The following is a 9,033-nucleotide window of genomic DNA, read 5'->3' as shown; positions in this document are numbered from 1 at the left end:
CTGAAGATGAATAATTACCAATTTCGAAAAATCGAATGCCCACTTTGCTTATACATTTATTTATTTATTTTTTAATGATGCCAATCTCTAATAATAAATCCGATAACATCCGAAAATCTTTCAAAAAGAAAACATGCGATAATCCTATTGAAGAAATGGGCAATACAACGTCAAATAATACCAACAATACATGCACTACTGAAAAATCAACTAATAATGACATCCTACCGACGAACCTAGAAGAATCAAATCCATCTACGGTAATCATCCCCGAAATCGAACACGATGACAACTTGAAGTCAAATTTTGCTCTACAATGGAACATTTGTGGCTTGAGATCTCACAGGAATGACCTCCAAATATTGCTGAAAAATTACCAACCCATGATTGTATGCTTACAGGAAACAAACGCCAACGAAAAAAATGTAGGATCAAACTTCATTGGGAACCAATACACCTTGCTCCATGGGACATGCTCAATACATGGTCGACAAGGTGTAGGGTTAGCAATCAGAAATGATACACTGTTCAACAGACTTCCCGTAGATAGTTCGATTCAAGCAATAGCCATACGTATGTACCTACCGACTGAAATAACTGTAGTATCAGTTTACTTACCACCATCGCAAACTGATGCCGCCGAAAACCTTCATAATATGTTACTTTCACTACCTAAACCTATACTACTTCTTGGTGATCTCAATGCTCACCACGCAGCCTGGGGAAGCCGTATTGTACCTATCAGAAACGAACCTCAGAAAAGAGGAGAACAGATCTTTTCAACGATAGTCGAACAGGAAATGCTAGTGCTAAACGATGGGTCCCACACTCGTCTGGATCCAGTCAGCGGAAAAACTCAGTCACTAGACGTCTCTTTTTGTTCAACATCAATAGCATCTAAATTTCTGTGGAATATTCTACCCGACACAGCGGATAGCGATCATTTTCCGATCATCATTTCCTTGACTGGAAAAAATAAAAGTATGTCTCACAAAAACAAATGGATCTACACAAAAGCTGATTGGAACAGTTTCGGAGAACTCACACGTAACTATCTCAACCCAAGAGACACCTTAACAGCAGAAGAATTTTCAAAAAGAATAATCGAAGCTGCAGATCGTTGTATACCGAAAACAACTGGCAGAATTGGTTCGAAAGAGGTTGCCTGGTGGAGTGCTGATGTCCAAAAAGCAATAAAAAAACGACGAAAATATCTCCGTGCCCTACGTCATATAGACGATAATGATCCTGGAAAAATTGAAGCCTTAAAAAAATTCCAAGAAGCTCGCTCAGAATGCAGAAAGGTAATAAAAGATGCCAAAGAAGAAAGTTGGAGCCAATTTGTCGAAAGTATCAATTCTGAAAATTCCTCCGCTGAATTGTGGAATCGAATCAATCGACTCCAAGGGAAAAGAATATCCAACAATATAACTCTGCGATTACCGGACTGTACTACCAATGATGGAAAATTAGTAGCTGAAGCTTTAGCATCGGAATACGAATTTAGATCCTCAGATGCACAGTATTCAGAAAAATACCGAAAAGAAAAAAACCAAAAACAACACTTCACTCGACCAAACCCCCGAAATTCTGACAAGAAGTACAACGAAGATTTTAGTATGAACGAACTGAAATGGGCAATTTCACGTCGTGGAGGATCCTCGACTGGACATGATGGAATCGGATATCCTTTAATCCAGAATCTTCATTTAACTGCTAAAATCGCTTTACTTCAGCTGTTCAATCGTATATGGCACAGTGGTAATTTTCCAACCACCTGGAAACACGGAGTGGTCATCCCGATTCCAAAGCCGAATACCGACCGAAGCAAACCAGAGAATCATCGACCAATCACACTTCTAAGTTGCCTCGGAAAAATTTTCGAACGAATTGTGAACCGACGTTTGATAACAGAGTTAGAAGACAGTAAAAGATTGGATCAAAGACAGCATGCATTTAGAGCAGGTCATGGAGTTGATTCGCATCTTGCCTCATTGAATACACTTATCGATTTCAAACAAGACACTGAACACGTGGAAATAATATCACTAGACATATCTAAAGCTTACGACACAACGTGTCGACACGCCATCATGAGCACTCTTAAGAGTTGGCAGATATCAGGACGCATGTTTAACATTCTAGCCAGCTTTCTGCAAAATAGAACTTTCTCAGTTGCAGCAAACGGTACACTCTCAGATATACGAACATCCGAAAATGGAGTTCCACAAGGTTCAATCCTCTCGGTTACACTTTTCTTAGTTGCAATGCAACCAATTTTCAATGTTATTCCCCCAGATATAGATATACTTTTATATGCAGATGATGTTCTGCTCATAGTTAAAGGTGATAACAATCGTGACATTCGCGTGAAATTAAGAAAAGCCGCAAAACACGTTTTCAGTTGGACTGAAAGTGTAGGTTTCACTATAGCACCAGAAAAATCCAAAATGATGCATATTTGTAATATCAGGCATCGCAAACGTGGTAGAGCCATCAAGCTCAATAAAAAAGCTATTCCAATTGTGCGTAAAATGAGAAATTTAGGTATCCTTATTGACCAAAGATTGAATTTACTGCAACATTTTAAAGCGGTGAAAAGAAGCTGTAATAACAGATTGAATTTACTACGCATTCTAGGCTATCGGCTTAGGAGAAGCAGTCGGACTGCTTTACTCAAAGTTGGCACTTCATTGATAATTTCAAAGCTTCTATTCGGATTGCCCATAACAAGTATTGCAATTGATTCACTCGATAAAGAACTCGCTCCAACATACAACGAAATAGTACGTATAGCTTCTGGAGCCTTTCGTTACAGCCCCACGGAATCAGTCTTGGCTGAAGCAGGTTGGCTGCCTTTTCGATCAATTATTGTACAGCGATTGTGTCAACTATCAATTCGACTGAACGAAAAAGGATTCAACATTTCCTCCCTCAACACAAGAAGTGTCGAAAATTTCTTTCAACTGACTGGTGAAACACTTCCAAGCATAGCACCCCTTTCACGATTATCTGACCGGAAATGGTACTCTCCAACTCCAAGAGTAGACAATCGAATTCGAAATTCGATCAAAGCTGGAACTACCAAGAGTATGGCTATACCAATATTTAGTAACTTCATCGAACAACATTATGCAGCACACGAACAGGTTTATACAGATGGATCCAAATTAGGAAATCAGACTGGAGCTGGAATTGTGATTAAACATAATAAGTTCAGTTATGCTCTTCCTGGATTTTGCAGTGTGTTCTCTGCAGAGGCTTTTGCATTGAAAATGGCCATCAACAAATGCGACAATGATGCAACGATTATACTCACCGACTCTGCCAGCTGTTTGGATGCGTTATATAGTGGAAAATCTAAACACTCATGGATTCAGAATATTGAGACAGTCCTTACGGAACACAGCCTTACTTTTGCATGGATACCAGGGCATGCTGGCATAGTAGGAAATGAAGAGGCCGACCGACAAGCGAATATTGGACGAATGGAGTCTCCGAGTAATATTGAAATCCCATCTCAAGATGCTATCAACTTCGTTATAAGCACAATCTGGAATGTTTGGCACAATAAATGGCACACCAACAGATCGTTTTTGAGGCAAATTAAGAACTCCCCATCCAAAACTTCCGATAGAAACTGCAGTTCGGAACAACGCATTTTAACTCGTCTTCGGATTGGAACCACTAGACTCACCCACTCATATGTTTTTGAACGCAAACCACCACCTATATGCACTTTCTGCGGTGTACAGATCACGGTTCAACATATTCTTGTGGACTGCAAAGGATATGAATCTTCCCGGATCAAACACGGAATACAGAAAAGTTTAACGGAAATACTTCAATATAATGGACACAGTGAACTAGCTGTACTGAAATTTCTAAAGGAATGCGACTTGTTTCTGAGTATCTAAACACTTATTGAAAACCACCATCTTTTAAAAGACACGAACGACATGAAAGTGTTAAAGTGTCTCTAATCAAGCCAAAAAAAAAAAAAAAAAAAAACAAAATTTAGATATAGTTAAGGTTGCCAGATTTTTTCCGACACGTATCCAGGCGGAAAAATCCGGACAATTTAATTTAAAAACCTGGCAAATTTCAGGCATTGATTTGAAAATTGACGACTAAAAATCTGGGCAATATTCGGGCTAATTTTGTCAAAATGCAGAAATTACTTAACAAAAATCAAGAAAAAAAATTGAAAAACATTTTTTCCATCAAACTTATCCATTGATTTTACATTGTATTTTAGGCTTATAAAAAACCTTTCATGATTATTGCTGGACAACAAATTGTACTTTCGGTGGAGACCCCTAATCCTTACCCTACTGAATCGAATAGGTTACTCTACTTGTACATTCATTCCCTTGGAACAGTCCACTCAAAGGCAGTTTTAGTCAACTAGTGGGAAATCGGGATCAAGTTGTGATATGCGAATAGTTCGCTGCAAACGGGCCGTGCCATGCTACATAGGATGTTAATTTTACATCAAACATAAAACCCCTCATTATTATTTTTATAAAACAAGCTCAAATTAGTTTCGTTTCGAAGGCATACATAAATAAATTTTACATCATAATTAGTTGTTTTTTGTTTGATTTTCCAAATTAAGTGAATAAATTCGGACACAATTTGGGCATTTTTCAATGAAATCCGGGCAACCGGGCTTCGACTGTCCCAAATTTTGTATGGGAGAGTGGGGAATCATGGGCCACTTTTTTTCGTTGTTCCATAACTTTTTTATTATGAAAGATAAAATAAAAATAAAAAATGGCATGGTTTTCTACATTTTCAAGGTATCATAAGGTATTTTTTTAAAATTTTTAATAAGTTAATTTTCCCAAATTCTGACTGTTTGAAAAAAAGCAATATTTTTTGGATTTTGAAAAATGGTGGGGAATCGTGGGCCACCAAATCCAAATTGCCCAAATAACATGCAAAGTTTATGAGTTGACCCAAAACTGTGATTTCCTAATTAATTTCGTTATTTTAAAGCAATTTCAGATGATGAAATAAAAAAGAGAGCTGCGTATGATCGCATAGATTCCAAAACCTGGCTCGCGAACGTTTTGGCAAAATTTCTCATATAGGGTGGACAAAATATTTTTCATAACTCTTCATTTGGCATAAGAAAACTTTACAGATAAAAAAAACGTATTTTAAGTTCTGAATGTGTATAAAAACATAAAAATATACGTGATTCAAGATGTGTGGCCCACGATTCCCCACAAGCTATGATTTGCAAATTGGTTGCGTTTATGTGACTTATTGATGTTTCACCAAAAATTCCTTTTCCACGTGAAAGAACATGACAAAACTAAGATCATAAGCGTATGAGCTTATTTTTGTTATGCACTTTAGGTTCCCCATCGATGAAAATAGCGGATGTTTTTTTAAATTATGTAGGAAAATTTTTCTAACTTTTTTTAGCTTGATAAATACAAGGAGCATATGATGCGTATTTCAGTCAACAACATATAAGAATATATGCTCACGCCAAGCGACGACGATGACAGTTGGTTTGAGATTTTTATCTCAACACACATCTGAGATATTAAAAGTGGCCCACGTTTCCCCATGGCCCACGATACCCCACTCTCCCCTATTAAATATCCGGGTTATCTGGCAACCTAAGGTAAAGTACAAGTTATTTTTAAAAGAAAATTTATAATTGTCTTGTAAGTCACATAACCTCCAAGACATTTACCATAGCCACCATTTTAATCCAAAATCCATGTAAAAATGTGTTTTATCATCGCGATATTAAGTTGACGTCTCTGACAAGTTTTAAATCTAAACTTGCAGGAAACGTCAAGAAAAATAAAATCCATGTAAGAACCGAGCTATGCGGCCGGATGATTGCAATACTAGAGCAAAAGGTTTGTAAATGTATTTCGTTTTATCCGAGGTTTCACTCCGAGCCTCGGATAAGTGAAACCTCGGATTAAACGAAATACAAATCCTTTTGCTCTGGTATTGCATACCATCCAGCCGCATAGCTCGGTTGTTACATGGATTTTATTTTTCTATTTAGCAAGTTTAGATTTTAAACTTGCCGGAGACGTCAATTTAATGGCATAGGGGGGGGAGACCACCTCGAATTCCGAGGTGGCCACGAACAATGTCAAAACAACGGTGATAGAACCCCACCTTGGGGATATCCCTTCGTTGAAGTGGCATTGACCGTGAGTTCTCCCGAGTTTGCAAATATGATTTTATTTATAGGCATGGCATTATAGTCCAATCAACTATTATCGAGTGGCACTTTCGTCTGTTTCGATTGAAGTTTAAAATGCGTTGTTGAATGCCCCTTCAATGCCTTGAAAAGAAGCAAGTGCTATTTCTTTTGCCTCTAGACTTTTTTCTAGTTTTTATTTAAGGGATTAAGACCTTAAACGAGGAATACCTTTTTGTAAGTGCCTAAACATGCCGGTATTAAGGCTACCCCTTTTCTGAGCTAAGATGCTGCGAGTTGATGTACTCGTCAAGTATTTTCAAAATAGTAGATGTTAGAATGATAAATATGTACGAATGTCTTAGGTTGAGTTTTATCGTTTTTCCCTGGTTTTGGAATGAAGATAACGCGTACCTTTTTCACTGAGTGAGAAGAAGCCTAAGGGACATACTGGTGACGAACATGTCTACAAGGCGGGTGTCACCATTTGTTTTGCTTGCTGTATTTTAATTGTAACTATTCCATCTTCACCAGCAGCTTCGAATGGCTCGAATGTACTAACTGTCCCTAACAGCCTAAAGCCTTTGACTACGCACAATTTGTGGAGAGCTTGCTTACGTCTGACACTTCGACTGCGATGCGTACAAAGTTAGTTATTGACGCTGCAGTGAACTCCTGATTGTTTTTCTTCAATTGACAAAGTCCATTTGAGTGCTCTTTAGATAAAACTTTTGGAACCTTGCAGTTTCGTATGCAGTTTGAACGGTTTGACACATGTACTTTCAACTGCTCCTCTTAGCTTTTCCAATGTTTTTATTGTACTCAGTCAAGAATTTACGATAGTTTGAGTTAGCTTTTACTTTGTTGAAAGGTTTTCTTGTTCTTTTCCATAACTTTTCATGTTATGTTCCACAGGGGAACCCTTCTGTTTAAAACACGTCCCTTCAGTGGAAAGAGAAATTTTAATATTGAGAAATCAAGAAATTCTGGGAGCCAAAGCGGTCGAAATTGCACAAGTACTGAAAGTAAAAAAAAATTAAAAATAGAACTAAGACTGGAGTTTAACGACGTCAACTTACCAATTTAATAAATATGTATTTAACACTATCGAAGTTTAGGGCAAGTTATCCCAATGATATTCAGAAACGTAACCATTCCAAAGGTAAGAGCTTGTTCCGGCCTTCAACTGCATTCATTAGACATATGATTAGCTACACCACCTTATTTTCAATAGAATTTGAATGTTTTTCCTTAAGAGCACATCTTTATTGCTGCATACGATCCAATAATTGGTTTGACAGACAAAAGTTGATGGCGGATTGTTCTGGGAGTCATCGAAATTACGTTCATTTCAATCTCCCATCACAAATTCACATACTTCCTCATTCTTTTATTTTTGCACTGTAATTCAGGCGAACCATAAAATAATTTCTTTCACACAAATGTGATCTGTCGTTCATTTTATGCCGATTGAAAATCATCCCAAAACGAAATTCTCGCACTCATTTTCTTTTCAAAACACGGAAAAGCACAATTCCTGGACTGATTTATTTTATGTATTTATCCGGACACGAGTTTAACTCAATTTTGATGATTTCAAAATTTCTGCACATCATAATTTTTCACTATTTTGCAGAAATATTTTTAAGACATTCATTTCACATTTCTGTTCCATAAACACAGAACTCTACGGATTCCACACACACTGTTGCAATTATGGGTTAACTTGGCTCTCACCCATTCACAAACGCTTTTATAAGACTTCTTCGTCTCTCTCAATTTTCTCATTCAATGCCCGCTGCTTTGCTTCCATCCATGTAGCCGATGTGTTGTTGTTGTTGTCGCTGTTTTTTTTTTGTTTTGAGGGATGATCAGCTAACCTGAAGCAGCCTTACTTTTCTATTTTTTGATTCCACATTGAATTGGGACCGAAATTTATCGATTCAACGCTTTTTTGTTCACTGATAGCTATGTGTCAACCGGTAGACCACTTTCCAAAGTTTTTATCAGAATGCACAGAATTCAACTTTTCTGAGTGATAATAAACTAAATTGATAATGTTTCATGTGTTTGGGAAACATCAATTATTATTTCAAATCCAACACTCAAAGTGACGCGTTAAACTGTGTTGTAATAAAAATGGCTGCCTGAATCCGAGTAGTTTCTCAGCCAGTCTGGCCGTAGCTTACAAACAACTCACTTCCACTCCACGGCAGAGAGTGTCCATTGAAACATACACACTGGGGGCCGGTTCTCAACTCAACCACCGAGCGAGCGTGTGTAGCTTCAGTTCAGTCAGTCAGAATCGGTTCAATCCGGCCGAAAAGGTGTACGGGTAATTGTGAATGAATGATTCTTGTTGTTCATACGAATACATATTTCCTATCAGTGTCGCCAGATTTCCAGCTGATTGTCGCTTCAATCAATAACATTGCACATTAGGTTATTCATCCGATGATAAGAAGGATTGGTTGTTTTATTTTGGGTTTTTTAGCATCTTGGATTTATTCCTCCCATTCAATTTTCAGCCTATTTTTAGCTAAAACCATAGCTAAAGGACGAATTAAGGAAACGAAGCACCAACAGAACACCTAGGACTTTTAGACAATTTTGAGGTTCGTTTCCCATTTTTACCATTCGGCCTAGTTTTGTATTCGTCGAAACGTCAATTATGCCAATGTCCTGGAACTTCTACTTCTGATAAATGAATACATTTCTCAATAACAAAGTTCTGTCGAACTGTGTGTAGCTAGCTGTTTGGTTTATAATAAAGCGTAGATAACTCTTTGCAATAGTATAATTTGATCAATTGTGATTCAACAGAAAAATATTTAATATTCCTTGTTATTTTC

This window comes from Uranotaenia lowii, chromosome 2 (assembly GCF_029784155.1).
Source record: "Uranotaenia lowii strain MFRU-FL chromosome 2, ASM2978415v1, whole genome shotgun sequence".
In the NCBI taxonomy this organism is placed as follows: domain Eukaryota; kingdom Metazoa; phylum Arthropoda; class Insecta; order Diptera; family Culicidae; genus Uranotaenia; species Uranotaenia lowii.
Note: the sequence above shows the minus strand (reverse complement) of the source record.